The 21,524-nt window shown below is 43.0% G+C and overlaps 1 pseudogene; it reads left to right on the top strand.

The window, feature by feature from the left end:
* Positions 1–13,258: 13,258 nt before the first annotated feature.
* LOC137235262 (vacuolar protein sorting-associated protein 35 pseudogene) lies at positions 13,259–19,294 on the top strand (annotated as a pseudogene).
* Positions 19,295–21,524: the final 2,230 nt, after the last annotated feature.

Here is a 21,524-nt window from a genome sequence, read left to right as displayed (position 1 = left end):
TCGAGATATCGCCATAAAGGTGGACCATGGGTGACTCTAGAATGCGTTTGTACAATATGGGTATCAAAAGAAAGGTGTTAATGGGTATTTTAAAAGGAAGTGGGCCTTAGTTCTATAGGCGGAAGCCTTTTCGAGATATCGCCATAAAGGTGGACCAGGGGTGACTCTAGAATTTGTTTGTACGATATGGGTATCAAATGAAAGGTGTTAATGAGAATTTTAAGAGAGAGAGGGCTTTAGTTCTATAGGTGGACGCCTTTTTGAGATATCGCCATAAAGGTGGACCAGGGGTGACTCTAGAATGCGTTTGTACAATATGTGTATCACATGAAAGGTGTTAAAGAGTATTTTAAAAGGGAGTGGGCTTTAGTTCTATAGGTGGACGCCTTTTCGAGATATCGCCATAAAGGTGGACCAAGGGTGACTCTATAATGTGTTTGTACGATATGGGTATCAAATGAAAGGTGTTAATGAGTATTTTAAAAGGGAGTGGGCTTTAGTTCTATAGGTGGACGCCTTTTCGAGATATCGCCATAAAGGTGGACCAGGGGTGACTCTAGAATGCGTTTGTACAATATGTGTATCAAATTAAAGGTGTTAAAGAGTATTTTAAAAGGGAGTGGGCCTTAGTTCTATAGGTGGACGCCTTTTCGAGATAGCGCCATAAAGGTGGATCAGGGGTGTCTCTAGAATGTGTTTGTACAATATGGGTATCAAACGAAAGGTGTTAATGAGTATTTTAAAAGGGAGCGGGCCCTAGTTCTATGTATTTTAAAGGGAGTGGGCTTTAGTTCTATAGGTGGAAGCCTTTTCGAGATATCGTCATAAAGGTGGACCAGGGGTGACTCTATAATGTGTTTGTACGATATGGGTATCAAATAAAAGGTGCTAATGAGTATTTTAAAAGGGAGTGGGCTTTAGTTCTAAAGGTGGATGCCTTTTCGAGATATCGCCATAAAGGTGGACCAGGGGTGACTCTAGAATGCGTTTGTACAATATGTGTATCAAATGAAAGGTGTTAAAGAGAATTTTAAAAGGGAGTGGGCCTTAGTTCTATAGGTGGACGCCCTTTCGAGATATCGCCATAAAGGTGGACAAGGGGTGACTCTAGAATGCGTTTGTACAATATGGGTATCAAATGAAAGGTGTTAATGGGTATTTTAAAAGGAAGTGGGCCTTAGTTCTATAGGCGGAAGCCTTTTCGAGATATCGCCATAAAGGTGGACCAGGGGTGACTCTAGAATTTGTTTGTACGATATGGGTATCAAATGAAAGGTGTTAATCAGAATTTTAAAAGGGAGTTGGCTTTAGTTCTATAGGTGGACGCCTTTTCGAGATATCGCCATAACGGTTGACCAGGGGTGACTCTAGAATGCGTTTGTACAATATTTGTATCAAATGAAAGGTGTTAAAGAGTATTTTAAAAGGGAGTGGGCTTTAGTTCTATAGGTGGACGCCTTTTCGAGATATCGCTATAAAGGTGGACCAGGGGTGACTCTATAACGTGTTTGTACGATATGGGTATCAAATGAAAGGTGTTAATGAGTATTTTAAAATGGAGTGGGCTTTAGATCTATAGGCGGACGCCTTTTCGAGATATCGCCATAAAGGTGGACCAGGGGTGACTCTAGAATGCGTTTGTACAATATGTGTATCAAATGAAAGGTGTTCAAGAGTATTTTAAAAGGGAGTGGGCCTTAGTTCTATAGATGAACAGGGGTGACTCTAGAATTTGTTTTTACGATATGGGTATCAAATGAAAGGTGTTAATGAGGATTTTAAAAGGTAGTCGGCCTTTGTTCTATAGGTGCCTGCCTTTTCGGGGAATCGTTATAAAGGTGGACCAGGGTTGACTCTAGAATGCGTTGGTACAATATGGGTATCAAACGAAAGGTTATAATGAGTATTTTAAAAGGGAGTGGGCCTTAGTTCTATAGGTGGCCGCCTTTTCGAGATATCGCCATAAAGTTGGACCAGGGGTGACTCTATTATGTTTTTGTACGATATGGGTATCAAATGAAAGGTGTTAATGAGTATTTTAAATGAGAGTGGGCCTTAGTTCTATAGGTGGACGCCTTTTCGATATATCGCCATAAAGGTGGACCAGGGGTGACTCTAGAATGCGTTTGTACAATATGGGTATCAAATGAAAGGTGTTAATGGGTATTTTAATAGGAAGTGGGCCTTAGTTCTATAGGCGGAAGCCTTTTCGAGATATCGCCATAAAGGTCGACCAGGGGTGGCTGTAGAATGCGTTTGTACAATATGGGTATAAAACGAAAGGTTCTAATGAGTATTTTAAAAGGGAGCGGGCCCCAGTTCTATGGGTGGACGCCTTTTCGAGATATCGCCATAAAGGTGGACCAGGGGTGACTCTAGAATGCGTTTGTACAATATGTGTATCAAATGAAAGGTGTTAAAGAGTATTTTAAAAGGGAGTGGGCCTTAGTTCTATAGGTGGACGCCTTTTCGATATATCGCCATAAAGGTGGACCAGGGGTGACTCTAGAATGCGTTTGTACAATACGGGTATCAAATGAAAGGTGTTAATGGGTATTTTAATAGGAAGTGGGCCTTAGTTCTATAGGCGGAAGCCTTTTCGAGATATCGCCATAAAGGTGGACCAGGGTTGACTCTAGAATGCGTTGGTAAAATATGGGTATCAAACGAAAGGTTATAATGAGTATTTTAAAAGGGAGTGGGCCTTAGTTCTATAGGGGGCCGCTTTTTCGAGATATCGCCATAAAGGTGGACAAGGGGTGACTCTATAATGTGTTTGTACGATATGGGTATCAAATGAAAGGTGTTAATGAGTATTTTAAAAGGGAGTGGGCTTTAGTTCTATAGGTGGACGCCTTTTCGAGATATCGCCATAAAGGTGGACCAGGGGTGACTCTAGAATGCGTTTGTACAATATGTATATCAAATGAAAGATGCTAAAGAGTATTTTAAAAGGGAGTGGGCCTTAGTTCTATAGGTGGACGCATTTTCGGGATATCGTTATAAAGGTGGACCAGGGTTGACTCTAGAATGCGTTGGTACAATGTGGGTATCAAACCAAAGGTTATAATGAGTATTTTAAAATGGAGTGGGCCTTAGTTCTATAGGTGGACGCCTTTTCGAGATATCGCCATAAAGGTGGACCAGGGTGACTCTATAATGTGTTTGTACGATATGGGTATCAAATTAAAGGTATTAATGAGGGTTTTAAAAGGGAGTGGTGGTAGTTGTATATGTGAAGGCGTTTTCGAGATATCGACCAAAATGTGGACTTGGGTGACCCAGACCATCATCTGTCGGGTACCGCTAATTTATTTATATATGTAATACCACGAACAGTATTCCTGCCAAGATTCCAAGGGCTTTTGATCTCGCCCTGCAGAACTTTTTAATTTTATTTTACTTAATATGGAAGGTGCCACACCCATTTTACAAAGTTTTTTTCTTAAGTTATATTTTGCGTCAATAAACCAATCCAATTACCATGTTTTATCCCTTTTTTCGTATTTGGTATAGAATTATGGCATTTTTTTTTTATTTTTCTTCATTTTCCATATCGAAAAAGTGGGCGTGGTCATAGTCGGATTCCGGCCATTTTTAATACCAATACAAAGTGAGTTCAGATAATTACGTGAACTGAGTTTAGTAAAGATATATCGATTTGTGCTCAAGTTATCGTGTTAGTGGCCGAGCGGAAGGACAAACGGTCGACTGTTTATAAAAACTGGGCGTGGCTTCAACCGATTTCGCCCTTTTTCACAGAAAACCGTTATCGTCATAGAATCTTAGCCCCTACCAAATTTCACAAGGATTGGTAAATTTTTGTTCGACATGGCATTAAAAGTATCCTAGACAAATTAAATGAAAATGGGCGGAGCCACGCCCATTTTGAAAATTTCTTTAATTTTTATATTTTGTTGCTCCATATCATTACTGGAGTTGAATGTTGGCATAATTTACTTATATACTGTAAAGGTATTAACTTTTTTTAAATTTGATTTAAAAAAAAAATTTTTTTTAAGTGGGCGTGGTCGTTCTCCGATTTTGCTAATTTTTATTAAGCATGCATATAGAAATGGCAGTAACGTTCCTACCAAATTTCATCATGATATCTTCAACGACTGCCAAATTACAGCTTGCAAAACTTCTAAATTAACTTCTTTTAAAAGTGGGCGGTGCCACGCCCATTGTCCAAAATTTTACTAATTTTCTATTCTGCGTCATAAGTTCAACTCATCTACCAAGTTTCGTCGCTTTATCTGTCTTTTGTAATGAATTATCGCACTTTTTCGGTTTTTCGAAATTTTCGATACTGATGATTTTGATATATGGAAGTCTATATATATCTCGATTCCTTTATACCTGTACAACCAATCTTTATCCAGTCAAAGTTAATATACTCTGTGAGCTCTGCTCAACTGAGTATAATTAAGGGCCGGCCACCCTAATGCAATATAATACAAAACCGCTTATTTGTTACGGCTGTTAGCACTTATACTAAAAGAAAAAGTGACGTTTCGTTAAGTTACCCCGCCAAAGGCCTGTTAGCTTTGGGGGTAAACGGAACGCGTGGAATGGGACTCGGTCAATTGGATTAAAGCCGCAGCAGTAAACGCAAGCCCGTAAGTTGTTCTTTTTAAACAGCAAGTTTTCAAAACCATAAAAAAGGTCACCCCAGCTATCATCACCGCCAGAACGCAGAGTCCCCGAATATATTGTATCGATTTTACTGCAAATCCTCTTATTTGCAACCTTCTGCTAAGTTCGAATCACTAAACTGTTGCATAAATAACACCACTATTCAGTAATGCACAATGGTATTTATTAAAGTACTTCACAATAAATAACTTAACTATTGGCCGACAGATAGCGTGCTTAATCAAAGCTGATTCTCGAGCCTCTATCGTTGGTGCTTTTGTACTCTGTGATTTCCTCGTTGCATCTTCTAGGCGCTTCCAGAATTTACTTAGTTACTGCCGTATAATTATAACTACAGATGCACGTGTATAGCTTCAAATATGCGCGTGTATTTGTGAGCGACACTTCCACAATTAAAATTGCATAATTTTGGGAGCATCTCATGTAAGATATCTGCATGTGTTTGTGCATCTCTTCTCCGCTGCGTGTACGTACATATGTGTAGACATAATGATTGATTCGTTTATGTATATACATAATGATTGATTTATGGATGTGCATACAAGTCACTCTTAGCATCGGCTTAGAGATGATAGTACACTTAGTGTTGCTAATATTCGTAACACTGCCCTCCACCTAAGTCTGATCGTCCCGATCAGACAAATCTCTCGATCTAAATGCTGCTAGCATCTCCAAATGAACCACCCTTCTATTTCGTGGTTTCCCAATGGTTTGTATGCGATAGATGGAATTACTGATCTACTTCAAAACTTTTTACGGGCCTTGCCAACTGCTCCAACATTTGGATGGAACACCGTCCCTCCGGTGAGGGTTGTATAACAGTACCAAATCTCCCTTCCGGAAGCCTTCCGAATTATTGTTCTTGTCGTACCTGTGTTTCATCTTACTACTCATTACCCTGGGCCGTCCCCTCACATTCTGTTGTTTGGCCAATGAACTACTTCGTAGAGCTTGCGCTTGACGGATTGGCTTCGCATAATCAGTTTCGCGCCACGTTTCACAAAAGTAGTGCGCCCCGGCTTGAAACTACCTTCGCATTATTTCTGGGAAATTCGTTCCTTCGTTTTTGTGCGTCCATTATTGTTTGTCAATGCCACTGTTTCTCTCGCATGTACTTTTGGTTTCGCTTTATTTGGCCCATTCTATCCATCAACCCTCACCTTTGACTGTCGTGGTCTTTGTCGAGTCTTCTTCACCAGTACCCGATTGCTGCTGAACCCTTTCTCCAAACTAAAGTTAAGTAGTATATCCTGGTTCTTATAGCGCATAATCTTTCTCCGCATATCGATCCTGATGCCATGATCAACTAAGAAGTCCACTCCCAATATGACTTCATCAACAATCTAAGCCACAATGAATTTGTGTAGAACCATGACCTTTCCAATTAATACCTCACATACCACTTCTCCTTGGACTTGGTTATACTCGCCAGTGACCGTACGCAACCTTGCTCCAGGTAACGGTTTTACTCTCCTGTTGACCAACTCCGATCGGATTAAGGAATGAGATGCGGCCGTATCTACCCCTTAGTGTTGCTAGTATTCGCAACAATATTAAAAGGTAAAACTGTAGCAATTGCATGTTTGCTTTTTATAATATTAACCATCGTCTTTCATTTCTAAACTCCATCGAGAGAAACAAGTCTGGAATCCGCCAGCTCAAGTTTTCATGGTCCTTCAGCGCCAGTAAGGGAATCAAGCCTAGAGGAAATACAGTCCACTAACCAAAATCACATAATATTCATCACAGATTTAATCGTTGACTACAAAGCCATTCCGGACACTGACAACGGAATTTGTACAGCGTAAAATCCAACAAATTAAGAATAAAAGCGTTTGGTTAAAAGGTATGTGCTCAAATTAAAAGTGACACAAAGAAAAAGTGGTTAAGTTTTTTTCATATAAATCACATACGGTGATAAAAAATTGCTAAAAAAGTGACACAAGGAAAAAGTGGTATACATTTTTTTTATTTCATGTAAATCACATGCGGTGATTAAAAGATACTAAATAAACAGTGCTATTACAAAGCCTTTTGTTTATCCAATACTCTCCTCCACCCGTGGTAAGAGGTATTGGACACAGCCTAAGGCTAGCAGTCAGTGGCTTTAAACTTGCCTTGTAACGTTACACTGCACTGCAATTTCGGTTTTTTCAACCATCGCGCTTATAAATTATTAAACAACTCCTTTTGAGCTTATTCGTGACAATAACCGGTGATTGTCCAAATTTCTGTAACACCACTTTGGTCGTTATCAGAATATTGAGAAAAAATCGGTAACACAGTGCTTTTTGCTCGTTTAAAAATTTAAACGTGCACACACACACGTTTTATTGCAAAAGACCATTTATTGGCTCTAGCTACAAGCGTTAATTTTGTGGCAAGCAAATTTTCCTTGGACACTCAGCACCAGCAATATACATTTTATAAGAGGAGACATAACCTCACTTCGCATTTGCACACCGATCACACATACAGGTTCACTATTTTGTAAAACTAAATACAATATCTTATTTTTCTTTAAAAGCAATATAAATTGGGGTTGAGTCGTTTAATCCTCACATTTATATTCGATTTTTTGTTCACTGTATCTTTATATCACATATTTATTATACTTATATCACACACACGTAAATAATTATTTTTCATAAATTCTGGTATTCAGTGAAGAAGAGCTGAAAATTAAATTTATATATTTGGTTATAATAAATTTAAAAATATCATAAAGAGGTTAATCCAAAAATTTTCATTTTCGTTAAATTCTTTGAGTGGTGGTTTTAGGTTATTGAAACCCTTCCCTTTGTTTCTGAGTATCAAACTCGAATTTTCTAACTAGGTCCTGCATAGTAGTAATTCTCGTTTAAATATCAAACGATATGGAGAAATTCATAAAAGCAGCTGATGAGGTGGCACAGTTTGAGGCTGAGTTCAACGACAGACCTCAAGCTGAACACACAAAATATACTCTAGCCATTCACCAAGTAGAGTTAAAGAATAATTGGAGAAGGGCAAAGCTAGCTTATGAGGATCTCTTGTTTTCTGAAACGGTAGAGAAAAAGGTGTTAGCGCAGGCCAAACCGAAATACTAGGCGACGTATTCCGCATATTTACGCGGCAGTGCAATCATGGCTGAATTAATAGCAAAGCTAACTAACGCGATAAGGAGGGAGAAGGGACACCTGATCTAGAACACAGCATGCGACTACCTCCGTGCGATATGGATGTATTCAAAAGTGATTACTTCTCCTGGCCAACGTTCCGTGACATGTTCACGGCAATATACATACGGAATAAGCGCCTCACCCCGGTTGAAAAGCTATTTCACCTCAACCAAAAAACGCAGGGTGAGGCAAGGGATATAGTTAAAAAATGCTCACTTACAAACAATGGGTTTGACACAGCATGGAAGAATTTAGGGGAAAGATATGAGAATAAACGAATTCTCGTCAATACCCAATTAAAAATATTATTCAATCTTGAAAGCGTAGAAAGTGAGTGTGGCACTGCTATTAAAACACTTCAGCGGGAAATAAACAACTGCATCTCAGCTCTAAGATCTCATCAAATTGAGATAGGCAATTGGGATGCGATATTCACATATCTATGCTCCACCAAACTACCCGAAAGCACGCTAGATTTATGGGAACAGACCATAGAGAATAAAACTGAAATATCGAAATGGGAAGATATTGATAAATTTTTATCGAAAAGGTTCCAGACCTTGGAAACAGTCTCGGGATTGACAGGTAGCAGAAATACCAAAGCTCCCAAACAACCACCACCCAAACATAATAATGATTCGTCTCAAAAGAAAGTAGGCGCCTACCAAGCAAGTGTAGCTAGAAACACTTGCAAATTCTGTAAGAAAAACAACCACAAGCTGTCACAATGCCAAAACTTCCAGCGGCTGTCCGTATTAGACAGAATAGCGTTTATAGCGTTTATAAAAGACAGTCGGGGGTATCTGAATTGCCTCTGCAAAGCACACAGTATCCAAATATACGTGCTCCTTTAATTGTAGCATTTGCCATCTAAGGCATCATACACTCCTGCATATTCATCAAAATGCGGGCACGAGTGCAAGACACCCCCAGCGGGTAAGGGGGTAAGAATATACCCGCGGTAGGTATGCCTGTCGTAAGAGGCCACTAAGATACCAGATTCAAGGGGTGTGTAGCGCAACCCTTCAGGTTGCCAGCGCAATATATAGCTTCTCCAAACCTAATTGTCAACCTCACCTATCCGCGGCGAATCCTGTTTCACTAACAGACGAGGCTCTGGCGACCCCGAGCTCCTCATGGAACTTGGGGGAGGGGAGGGAGGGGATGGCCTGAAGGTTTAATGTGGCCACATAAATCGTTCCCGAGATGGTCGGGCTAGCACCTTAATGGTGCTGTGGTACCGGAGCGTACCGGATCTGTATCCGGGGAGCAACCTTATCGCTACAACAACAACAACAACAGCAACGAGTGCAAGACCAACCACAACCCACAAATACAGTTAGATCAAAGCCCATCTACTTCGGCACAGGCTCAGGCCCAATGTCAATTTGCCACGGCAAATAATCCACCAACCAACTTCAATTCTTGTTTCGCGAATACAAGCAAGGGGCTTCTATTGGGTACTGCGCAAGTCGATATCTTTTATAACAATGACAACTTTTCGGCCCCGCCCTAATAGACTCCAGATGAGAGTTACTGTCCATTTCGGAGCGACTTAAGTGAAGAATAAATTTGCCCAGTCGGAAGCTAAATGCACAAGTGTTAGGGATAAACAAAACGGTGTCAGCCTAAGTGAAAGAGGCATGCTTCATTCAGTTGCGGTCATCAATAAACCCGAATGTACGCATACACACCACAGCATTGGTTTTAGCCCAGCTCACTGGCAATCTGCCAACCTGTCAAATTGACCCCATGACACACCAAGTTTTCCCGGACTTGGTGCTAGCAAATCGGAGGTTCTTTGTAAATGAACAAGTAGATCTTATTCTGGGTGGGGATATTTACGCGCAGATAATGCTAGGCGGTATACGAAAAAATGTTTTAGGCACCCTACTTGCGCAGGAAACAGTATTTGGCTGGATATTAACTGACCAAACGAAAACGGCCAGCCCAGCCGGCAGGTATGTGTCATTTTTTAATGAGGTATCGCTGGACAAACAAATAGCGTCATTCTGGGAGCTGGAAGACATTCCCAAAAACCATATTTATACCAATGACGAAAATGACTGCGAATAGTTGTATCAAAAAACCACCAAAAGAAATAAAGATGGCAAATATCGTGTCTTTTCCTTTTAAGCAGGATTTTCAAAAGGGTATCTCATTAGGACAGTCGCCCAAGAGCGCGTGCTCACAATTTTTTAGAAATGAAACCCGGTTAGCGAAAAATCCCGAATTGCAAACGGAATACAATCGAGTCCTATTAGAATACGAAACGTTAGCTCATATGGCACAGGTAGAAGAGCATGTTCCGGCAGACACATGCGATACCTATTTTTTACCCCATCACGCAGTAGTTAAGGAAGAAAGCACCACCACTAAAGTGAGAGTAATTTTTAACGCCTCCTGCCAGTTTAAATTCTCATACTCCGTTGGAGATTGTTCCGATACGTATTCAACAGTGACATCGGAAAGATGTACCGGCAGATATTGCTAGAGCCCAGGGACACCAGGTATCAACGCATCGTCTACAGGTCATCCACCAGCGAAGCCATCAGCCTATACGAATTGAAGACCGTGACCTTCAGTTTAAACTGCGCGCCCTACCTGGCCATAAGGACCCTTATTCAACTAGCAGAGGACGTAGACGAAACTTATCCCATCGCATCGGACATCCTACGACAGTTTACAACATTGCTACCGCCATGAATGCAAGGGACGAAATCCAAGCGGCATTACAATCAGCCGGCTTCTTCCTCAGGAAGTGGACTTCCAATTGCGACCAACTACTGAAAGGTATTCCAATATCGCATTTATTAAATGAAAACTTTTTAAATTTTGAAGATGCTAGCATGGTTAAAGCCTTAGGGATCAGGTGAAATCATTATGCAAGGTATTTGGCTGGAATACACGGGCTGGGACTACGCCGTATCTCCCGTGGTATTAGATAGATGGCATGATTTTTTAGAAAGCTACCGAAATATTGAACGCATTCGTATACCACGTTGGGTACGATTTTCCCCGGTAGCGAGCATCGAACTATATGGCTTTTGCGATGCTTCTGAGAAAGCATACGCAGCCGCAATATACCTGGAGAATCATGTGTTCGTAAACTTGCTCTTTGCAAAAACCAGAGTAGCCCCGGTCAAGCCCATATCTCTTTCCCGCCTGAAAATATGTGGTGCAGTTCTGCTAGCGGAAATAGTAGAGTCAGCCGCAAAAAATCTCAATTGAAACAACCCTACAACCTATCTATAGACGGATTCGAAAATCGTCCTTGCATGGATTCGCAAACCCCCATGCTCGTGGTCCACTTTCGTTGCCCCTAGGAAGACAAAAATAATTGACAAAGTAGGGAAAGAAAACTGGCTTCATGTCGACTCGGCATCGAACCCAGCAGATCTCGCAAGTAGATGTATACCCGCTGAAGATCTTATCAGCAAATCCCTGTGGTAGGAGGGCCCTTCTTGGCTTCATGAAGATAGCTCAAATTGGCCTACCCAAGAAACAGAATATACCACTACGTCAGAAGTCGAGCGAAATAAAAGCAACGACCCAACATCTGATTGTTATCTATCAAAAGAGGCATGATGGGGAGGAGTATTCAGCTTTAAAATCTAAAAAACTTATAGGAGCAAAGAGCGAGGTACTACCACTGAACCCATTCCTAGATAAAAGGGGGGTTATGAGGAGCTTCCGAAGATATCCCGTACAACGAGGGACAGCCAGTTTTTCTGCCGTATAATTGCCAGTTGTCGCGTCTTATCGTAAAATTCACCCATAGGATCTCACTCCATGGGGAAAACCAACTTATGCTACGCCTCATCCGTACGCAGTATTGGATACCACGAGTCAAGGATAAGATAAAATCGACGATCCATAATTGCAAAGAATGCACAATTTACCGAAAACGCGTTCAAACCCAGCTAATGGGAATTTTACCCAAGGAGAGAAATACGTACTCACGGGCATTCACAAATACAGGAGTCGATTTTGCGGGACCCTTCAATATAAAGAACTTTCGGGGACGAGGTTGTAGAGTGTCGAAGGGGTTTGTATGCTTTTCGTTACTTTGCAACGAAAGCGATTCACCTGGAACCCACCTCCGACCTCAGGACTCAATCATTTTTAGCAGCATTTGCGAGGTTCGTTTCGCGAAGAGGCTGCCCTAGTAAGATGTTTTCCGACAATGGCACGAATTTTGTCGGGGCTTCTAGAGCACTTAAAGCGGAAATAAGGGAATTCCTACAAAATTCCCGCGATAACACCCTATCCAAGTACTCCAATCAATCCTTATCGTGGCACTTTATTCCCGCATCAGCTCCTCACAGGGGGGACTGTGGGAGGCGGGAGTAAACAGTTTTAAAAGCCACTTCATAAAATCTCCTCAAGTTTCAAATTCAACTTTGAGGAGTTTGCGACTTTGCTATGCAGGATCGAAGCCTGCCTCAACTTCCGACCATAGAGCCCTGCGTCAAACAATGCATCAGACTTGGAGCCACTAACCCCAGGCCACTTTCTGGTAGGAGGACATCTCTTATCTCCACCAGAACCTGACGCCAGCGAAAACTCTGCCTGAATCATAAATCGATGGCAAAAGTTAAATTCCCTACATCACTCCTTCTGCAAGAGGTGGAAATCGGAATACCTCTCTGAACTGCAGAAAAGAAATAAATGGAGATTTCCCAAAACGAACCTAAAAATCGGGGACCTGGTCCTAATCAAAGATGACAATTTGTCTCCAAACGAATGGAGACTCGGACGGGTGGTCAAATTTCGCCCAGGACCTGACGATCGCGTCAGAGTGGTCGATATCATGACGAGGAAAGGCCAGATGATCCGACCCTTGGTAAAACTCATCATATTGCCCTACCATCGCGATGAGGCAAACGGATCTGCTGCATCCAATTAAAACCTTTGCCGATAGTATTCGACTTCACGAAATCCCAAAACAATGTTTCCACACCGTGAACATAGGCAATCTAGTGGAATTTCAATCGAGTATTTTCGCACAATACATCAAACAGTTTTACTACAAATCCAGCAATTAGCCATTCAAACAAGTATCATATGAACATGTACAAACATGTGTATTGTTTGGCAATTAAGAAAACCCTTTTTCAGCTGAAGTGAGTACTTCGCAGACCCTTTCTCTGAATTAGGAAAGGAACCATTTTGCAAAACAACAACGGGTCACGTTAATGAACCAGCGAGTTTTGATAAGATCGTGCATCAATATCGGCTAACTAGCAAAGGGAAATGCAATAGATGTTAGGATAACGAGCCAGAATTCTAAGAACGCATGGACAGTATTTGTACCACAGTGATAGCGTCTGCTTAACGCTGTTAGATCTACTTTTCAACAAAAATTCTTTACGTTTAATCGTGTACTATAATAACAAATTGGAGGCAACAGCGACGGTGCTGAGCGCCGCATGACCATGCCGAATGGTGTGGATGATCAGGAGAAGCTACTCGCTGCTATTGGCACAGCGCGTAAACAAGCATTCCAAATGAACCATTTTCTTGATAAGGATCGCATATTGGATGCACAAAAATGTGCCAGTACTATGTTGAGCGAATTGCGTACTTCCTTGCTATCACCGAAGAGCTGCTATCCAAGGCAGTCGGTTCTCTGTACCGGAGCGACTCGGGATTTTTCCCGACCAAGGACTGTCATTTCAGTGTGACCCCATTTAATTTGTTTCGTCCCTCCCACAAATTGTCATCCTCCCAGCAGCTCCTTGCAGCAGGACTGCTACATATTCTCTTACTCCGGGAAGGTATCGAACCCAATCCGGGTCCGTCTCCTGACCCCGGTCCTGAGAAATGGTTTTGCTGCATTTGCCAGAAAAGAATCTTTTTAGGACGGTCATACTCTGTTCAGTGTGTCTCGTGCAAGGGATGGTTGCATCGGACAGGTTGTTCTGGGCTTGATCCCAAAACCCGACTTCCACGTAACTTTTATAAATCTTTTGTGGCTCCTTGCTGCTCACGCCCAAGGGCGTCCCGTAGTCTACGCCTAAGTGTATCCCCACTACCTTCCAGCAGCTTTGCTGCTCAGCAAGCCACAACAAGTACCCGCTGCTGCTCGCGCCCCACGGCGCCAACAACTCAAACAGCTGATAACACTCATAACTACTACCTTCGTAGTAGAGCTGGTAGCAATGCTGAGCATCAGCCCCTGCCCCCGTCTTCTTCTCCCCCCTCTTTTCTGGCAGCAATCGTGCAGGTCAGGGAAACAGACTCTTAGTCCCTGCCTCCTTTTGCACCGTCTGCCAGCACAGAATATATAGGTTTGCGACATCCGCTCAATGCAGCTCCTGCCTTGGGTGGTGCCACTTTCCTAGATGTTCTGGTCTCCGCGACGGCAACCCCTCGACGGGTTTCTTCGCGCCATGTTGCCAGGTCGCAAACGCAAATCATCCGGGTACCCCAATGCTTGCCCAAGGCCGCCCAGTCCCAAGGCCACAACAGCAATTGCGTCCTGGCCTTCCACAACCTAGGCGTAGTCACCCCTCACTTACCCCTAGAGTGGAGGCGTCACCCCTCATGCACTTCAGAATTCTGCAGTTCAACTGTAATAGACTAACTGGGAAGATTACGGAGATAGTCGATTTCATGAAGCGGCACAACATCCGCATTGTTGCGATTCAAGAGACAAAACTTACAGCAAGATCTGCATTGCAGACCTGCTCTGGTTATAATGTCCACAGGAAAGACCGCGAGAGCGGAAATGGAGGCGGCCTCGCATTTATTATACACCACTCTGTGCAATATCATATATTTGATCCTGGCATCGACCGCAGTGACAATGTCTTAGAACGTCAAGGCCTATCTGTCCGGTCAGGCGATGCAAACCTAGAAATCATCAACATCTACATCCCTCCTGTCACCTGTTGCCCCAGTGGATACCGCCCTAAAATCGAGGCCTTAATCACTGGCAACAATCGCATTGTTTTAGGCGATTTCAATGCCCATCACGACCTATGGCATTCAAACTTGCGGGCGGACAGTAGGGGTGAGATGTTGGCGGATCAAATAGACGAAACGACGTTCTGCACAATAAACGGAGACGCCCCCACACGTATGGTAGGAAGCTGTCATAGCTCGCCAGATATCTCAATCGTGAGCGCAGAACTCGTAAACTGCGTCAACTGGCAGCCGATGGTAACATTGGCATCCGACCACCTGCCCATACTTATTTCGCTCGAGCGTACCGCCGACTTCATCGTCACCGAAAAACGCACTTTCATAAACTTCAAAAAAGGAAAGTGGGAAGAATATAAATCTGCAACTGACAGCAGCTTTGCAGCCCTCCCTATCCCGACTGATGCCCGCCAAGGGGAGCGTGCCTTCCGTAAGGTCATTGAATCCGCCTCGGCACATTTCATTCCCGCCGGGAGAATTCCCGAAATCCGACCCCACTTCCCGGCGGAGGCCACGAGCTTAGCGAGGGAACGCGACCTTATAAGACAGCTTGACCCAGGCGACCCCCAAATAAGGGATATAAACCAACGCATCAGATTGCTTGTGGACGAACACAAGCGGGCGAAATAGGAAGAGCACCTAAGAGGTTGTAACCTCTCTACCGGTGTAGGTAAACTTTGGTCCACCGTAAAGTCCCTATCGAATCCGACTAAGCACAAAGACAAAGTTTCCATCGCCTTTGGCGATAAGGTGCTGTCGGATGCAAAAAAATGCGCGAGCGCTTTCTGCCGACAATATATAATGCATCCTACGGTCAACAAAGATAGACGGAGAGCCAATAGACACGCACATAAACACAAACTCAGCGCGTCACCAGTTACCATCACCGCTAGAGAGGTTGAGGACGCCATTGGTCGCGCTAAACCATCCAAAGCAGTGGGCCCAGACGGCATAGCCATGCCGATGCTTAAAAACCTAGGGAAAGAGGGTTTCAAATATTTAGCGCATGTCTTCAACCTGTCTCTTTCCACCTTTGTCATACCCGAGAAATGGAAAACGGCCAAGGTGGTCCCGCTACTAAAGCCTGGGAAACCAGCTAACGTAGGTGAGTCATATCGTCTGATATCTCTCCTATCGCCAGTGGCAAAGACGCTTGAAGCCATTTTGCTCCCTTATTTCCAAGCACATTTGCAGCTAGCCCCTCATCAGCATGGCTTCAGAAAACTCCATAGCACTACCTCCGCGCTAAATGTCATTAGCACCCAGATAAATTGCGGTTTGAATCAATATCCCCACCATAGAACAGTACTCGTAGCGTTAGTCCTATCAAAAGCTTTTGATACGGTCAACCATGGCTCGTTACTGCAAGACCTGGAAGGGTCTACCCTTCCCCCATGTCTTAAAAGGTGGACCGCAAATTATCTGGGTGGTCGGCAGGCATCGGTGCAATTCAGAAACGAAACATCAAAACAAAGGAGAATTAAACAAGGGGCGCCACAGGGTGGTGTCCTATCCCCGCTTTTGTTTAATTTCTACATATCTCAGCTACCTTCACCACCGGAAGGAGTCACAATCGTTTCCTACGCCGGTGACTGCACAATAATGGCCACAGGCCCAGGCCCAAAGATCCATGAGCTATGCAATAAAATAAACGGCTATCTCCCTGATCTCTCCAGTTTTTTCGCCTCGCGAAACCTGGCATTGTCACCGACTAAATCTTCCGCGACCTTATTTACAACATGGACGCCCCAAATGTCGACCATATTGAACATCCACGTCGATGGCACTACGCTACCGACTGTCCTACACCCCAAAATCTTGGGTGTGACGTTTGATCAGGATCTACATTTTGGTGCGCACGCAACCGCAATTGTTCCAAGAATTCAGAGCCGTAATAAAATCCTCAAATCCCTTGCTGGCAGTACCTGGGGAAAAGATAAAGAAACGCTCTTGACCACATACAAAGCAATTAGCCAGCCGATTACGTGCTACGCGTCACCCATATGGTCGCCAAGCCTAAAAACCACCCACTGGAAGAAACTACAGGCCTGCCAAAATACTGCTCTCAGAATCGCCACGGGCTGTCTTCTTATGTCCCCAGAACACCATCTGCATAATGAGGCGAGAATACTACCCATCAGGGAAAGAAATGAGATGCTGACCAAACAGTTTCTGTTGAATACCCAGAAACCTGGACATCCCAACAGACATCTGATTGTCGAACCAGCACCGCCTAGGGGCCTAAGGAGTCATCTCCGTAAGCATTTTGAGGAAATACGGCACCTGAGAACCCAGCCGTATGAAGCGGAAAAACACAAGCAGGTCCTTGGTGAACTCCATAGACAGGCGTCGGACCTTTATGTCGGGAATTGCCCGGTGAATCCAGTACTTGAAGAAAAATATCCAGAACTCGCAGAAGAGGAACGCATACTCCCCAGGGAAACGCGTGTCACTCTTGCTCAACTTCGTTCTGGATACTGTAACAGGTTAAACTCTTACCTATCCAGAATCAACCCCGACATACAAAATGTATGCCCTGCAATGTGTCCCCACATGACACCAACCATCTCTTTAATTCTAATGTGGAACCAACGCCTCTAACACCCCTTTCCTTATGGTCCACCCCTGTTGAAACGGCAAGTTTCCTTGCACTCCCGTTAGAGGATATTGATGACAATTTGTGATCGGTCGCGGCTATTAGGTGGGGCGAGCATTGCTACAACAACAACAACAGCTGCTATGAGTTATATATGGCTTTCAGAGATGAACTTTGCCACCTGGAATTGTAGTTGAGTGATAAAAGCAATAAAGATACAGATTTTTATGAACTTGTGCAGTATTCGCACACAATTGTGCCGCGCTTGTATTTACTCATCACTGTTGGTATTGTATATATTAAAAATGATTCCACATTAAAACGTAGCATACTGAAAAATTTAGTAGAAATGTGCCGCGGTGTACAACATCCATTACGGGGCCTATTGCTACGTAACTATTTGTTACAATATACACGTAACATATTACCAGATGTACTCAAAGCAAATAATGAACATAAAGGCAATGTATTGGATGCTATTGATTTTGTACTTACCAATTTTGCTGAAATGAATAAATTATGGATGCGTATGCAGCATCGGGGTCACTCAAGTGAGAAGTCACGACGTGAGAAAGAACGTGAAGAACTCAAAATATTAGTTGGCACAAATTTGTAGCGGGTTTCACAGTTGGAGTCAGAAACATCAGAACACTACCAGCTCTGGATATTGCCGGGTATATTGGTACAGGTGGTTAGTTGACGTGATGCTATTGCGCAGGAATGTATTATACAAGTATTTCCCGATGAGTTTCATTTGCAAACATTAGATCCGTTCCTGAAATCATGTACACAGCTAGAGACTGGTGTGAATGTGAAGAATATAATAATTTCTTTAATTGGTCATTTGGCGGCATACAACCAGAGGAGTGGCAAGACAAGCGGTACCGATATTGAATCCATTATACCACCTGAGGTGGAATTATTTGAAGTGTTCAGCATACAAGTAGCAACAATTGTGCAGACCCGTACTGATATGTCTCTAGAAGATACAATATCCCTGCAGATTGCGTTACTAAGCCTCGCCCAAAAAGTTTATCCAGATCAGGTTGACTATGTAGACAAAAAGCTCTGCACTACGACACAAATTTTAGAGCGCCTTAACATGAATAATATATCACATTTTCTGTCCGTGAATAAAGAATTATCACGTATCTTACGTATTTGCATCGATTTCTACAACAACGCTCTACCTGTCATATAATTAAAGAACTTCACACCACTGCTGGACAAATTCGATTACATTTCACGAAAATCAATAGCATCATATTTGGTAATGAATGTGCTTCAATTCGAAACTTTTATACCATCTGCATTCAGACAGCCCGGAGCAAGCTGAACATGTATTAACTATAATCACGCCACTAATCAAAAATTAAGAATTGCCAGTGGGACCAAATGGTAAACAAACAACCCCACCGCCAATGGTAATACTGTCGAAGAACAAGGCATTGTTGCGCGTTTCATACACTATATGAAATCCGATGAACCCGACATGCAATACAAAATTCTATAATCCGCACGAAAACATCTAGGCACCGGTGGTTCACAACGTGTCAAACATGTTTTACCGCCACTCATATTCTCTGCCTATCAGTTGGCCTACAAATATAAAGCTATTTTTAATGAAGATGATAACTGGGACAAGAAATGTCAAAAGATATTACAATATTGTCACAGTAAAATCGCGAAAATAGCAAAAGCAGATCTAGCTGATTTGGTGTTGCGTTTGTACTTGCAAGGTGCTTTAGTTATAGGCGAGATGGGCTATACAAATCACGAGACTGTTGCTTATGAATCTATGACGCAAGCCTTTTCGCAATATGAGGATGAAATCTCAGATTCTAAAGCGCAATTGACTGCAATTATGCTAATAATATCCACATTTGAACAAATGTCGTTGTTGCGGGGGAATGTGGCACCCGTGTCGTGGAGCGCGATCGCACGCAAATAAAAAAAATAAAAAGGAAGAGTTAATACCGAGTAATTTCAATTTATTTATAAAATATAAAGAAAGGAATTAGCGACAAGCTACAATATTTGTTTATAAAAGTGAAACACTCACAAACTTCCTGTTCGTCAGGAAAGCTAATTATTTCACAATATAAACGCAACTCAAAGCGTACAATTATAATTTTATTAATCCAAATGCGCACGGATGAGCGCGATTAAGCTTCAGAAAAGTTATATTGATTAAAGATCAAAATTAATTAAATCGACAATTCGCTATGCACTTGGTAAATTCACATTTATGAAAACTATTAATTGCAAATATGAATTACAATGAAAAATCGCAACTTAGTAAAAATGGAAAATGTTGAAAATGGTTGGTTTATATTACTCACCTGGGGCTAGCTGCTGGCTCCTGAACGTTCCAAAATAGAAGAAGCAGTTTAAAACGAAACGATAGCCAACTTTCGTCGATTTTTTCGAAGGGACATTGTCACTCTACGCTTAAGATATTGAGGCGGAGGAGATAGACCAAGGAACCACGGAGAGGTACATTGATTCCCAACCAGCCAGCATGGCCAAAGAGAGATCGGAACCACTGCCCTTCCAACTCTCGGAGAGATCGGAACCACGGCCCTTCCGACTATCAGGGGGATCGGAACCACGGCTCTTCCGACCCCTGCTAAAACATTAGCGCCAACAGTCGACCAGAACCCCTCACCGTCGCCGCCGACAATACCCCCAGCTGTCTGACAACTACACAAATCGCTCTCACGAAGCCATCACGGCTAGCCTGCCTCGCGCTACGTCGACCGCCGCCGATTCTCGAGGAGTAATTGCCACTCGCAAACTAAGGACGCCGCTAACGTTCCGCAGTGGACGTACAGGGCTGGACCCCGTCGCTGGATCGGTACTGCAGCCCATGATTTCGATTTCGCCGACCGCTATCGTCAAAATAGAAGCCGGAGGACGGCTTCACCTGGTGCGAGCATTGATCGACGTCTGTTCGCCATCCACTGTCATATCAGCCGATTTGGTCCGGGAGCTGCGGCTGGACGAAATTCGAGTGGGTAGCCAGACAGGCTGTGTGGTGTGTCTGCGGGGGAAGCACGGCGACAACAAACGCATTGCGACCCATGCCTTCGTCACACCACATTTCCACCGAGTGGCTCCTGGATCCAGCCATCGCGGCTATATGTACTCATATCTGTCTCGCCGATCCCAAATTCTACCTCGCGTCGCCCGTACGCTTAGTTCTCGGGGCAGACGTGTATGCCGACATCATGCTCAACCAAGAGCTGCCAGCGTCATTCGGCCCGCTCTTGGCGCAAAGCACAATCTTTGGATTCGTGCTCTCTGGAGTATCCCGAGCCTAAAATGTCGCAGATACAATTATTAATAGGAAAATTAAGGGCCGGCCACCCTAATGCAATTTAATACAAAACCGGTTAGTGGTTACGGCCGTTAGAACTTATACTCAAAGAAAAAGTGACGTTTCGTTAAGTTACCCCACCAAAGGCCTGTTAGCTTTGGGGGGTAAACGGAACGCGTGGAATGATACTCGGCCACTTGGATTAAAGCCGCAGCAGTATACGCACGCTCGTAAGTTGGATCAACAAGTTTTTAACCACCATTAAAATATCCCCGCCAGAACGCAGAGTCCCTGAATATATATTAAAGGTAACATTGTAGCACTTGCACGCTTGCTCCTTTAAACTCTACTTTCTATTTTTATATTGCACATTCCCTTGAAATAAAACACTATTGTAAATTTTAATATTAATCACTGCCTTTTTATTCCTAACCACCCCTCGAGAGAAACTAAGTCTGGAGATCGCCATCTCAAGTTTTCACAGCATTTATATAGCCCCGCTGCTCACTTTGCAATTGGTCTCTAAGTATTGCCTTTGTTGCTATTCCTTTGTTGCTATTCCTTTTTTATTATTTTTTATTTATATTTATTTATTCAAGTCTATGAAATACAGGTTTCTTACAGACTAAAAGCTATGCGTATCAAACAAACGTGAAAACTTAACAATATATTACAAAACTGTATTCAATATGTTAATAAGTTCACACTTAGATATTGAGAAGTCAAACGAGACAGAGTTAGAGATCCTGTTAAGTTCATTGATAGCTCGAGCGATGGGAGCATTTCGAGCGTAATCAGTTCTAAGAATTTGCTCATAGAAGGAACAACAATACGCAGAGACCTCCGCGGGATGTTAGAATTA

The sequence above is a fragment of the Eurosta solidaginis genome, chromosome X (genome assembly GCF_040869045.1).
Source record: "Eurosta solidaginis isolate ZX-2024a chromosome X, ASM4086904v1, whole genome shotgun sequence".
Lineage (NCBI taxonomy): Eukaryota > Metazoa > Arthropoda > Insecta > Diptera > Tephritidae > Eurosta > Eurosta solidaginis.
This window is presented reverse-complemented; position numbering and strand designations above follow the sequence as displayed.